This window comes from Labrus bergylta, chromosome 2, assembly GCF_963930695.1.
Source record: "Labrus bergylta chromosome 2, fLabBer1.1, whole genome shotgun sequence".
Classification (NCBI taxonomy): domain Eukaryota; kingdom Metazoa; phylum Chordata; class Actinopteri; order Labriformes; family Labridae; genus Labrus; species Labrus bergylta.
Window position 1 is genome coordinate 24,555,527 of NC_089196.1, and position 1,287 is coordinate 24,556,813.

The following is a 1,287-nucleotide window of genomic DNA, read 5'->3' on the forward strand; positions in this document are numbered from 1 at the left end:
AGAACAATTACATTAAAAAAAAGAAAAAAAGAAAGAAGGCATGAACCACCCAGCCAGTCAGGCGTCCAGCCAGTCAGGCATCCCAGCTCACCCTGCTGCGACCCCGGCTGTGTGAGTGTACACACATTACAGTGTGTGAAATCTCATGCTTCAAGCCAGATTCTTGTCATTTCAGCCTGAACGACCTCAATATATCAATTTAAAGCTGTCTGTGATACCATTTATACTGTATCAAAAAGGTAGTGCTACTATAATGAACTATATATTAAACTGGAATATAAAACCCTTTCAGTTAAAATTTGCTTTAAGAGGCAAAGATGAGTCTCTATGGTAAAAATTTAAATATACCACGTGTTTAGAACAGCGCTTTCATACTTGCACCAAACTCCAGAAAATTTCCCGAAATTTTTAGGATGAGCTGCATGTGTGAATGCAAGCAGCTGAATGTTGCCTCATTCTTTTCTCAGGATTTATCCTTCAAGCCTCCTTGTAATTTTATCCGGCAGAAATCAGGGTGATGTGATGTAAGCTGGAACACAGCTGGAAATATTCAAGTGAAAATAAACCAGGAGTGAGCGGCACTGGGTGATGATGTTTTATATCCTGCTACTGGCATGCAACAGGTGTTATCTCCTTGCACATGATGAAACTACTGTATTGAGTTTCCTGATCACCAGTTGGTTCTAATGTGCTCTTTTGTTGATACAGTGAATATGTTGAACCAGACGCATCATTGATTTAAAGGCGAAAACTGGCAACACAAAATTAGACTTTTTCTGCAATTTCCGCATTTTTTTTTAATGTTATGTCCGGCCCCCTGAGACCGCCCCCTTCCCGTCTGACGTGGGAAATCTCGTGCTGTGAGGTGCATGTGTGACTTAACAAATCCAGAAGATTTCAGAAGCAGCCTGCAAGAAATGTTCAGAAACGTTTAAGGCTTGCACAAGTGAAATCTGCTTAAGCGACAGACAAAAGGAAGAGATGAGTGTGTATGTGCACGGCAGTCAATACAAACTTTCTCCCTTGAAATAAAAACACACATCCCCCTGGCCGTCCATGTTACTGTCACTAATCAACACATCAGTGGAAAAATAAATCATTTTATTTTAAAATACAGTTCTGGCCATTTTTGCCCCACGCTGACGGAACATGTGGCTACGCGTGAGAGGGAAAATAGGCCCGCATGAGAAGTAATCAAGGCAGCCCGCTATGATAGTGACAGCAGGTTAAGAAGGGGATGGGGAGGAAAAGCCGTGTTTCTATGCCAGAGAAAATGAAAGCAGCTGG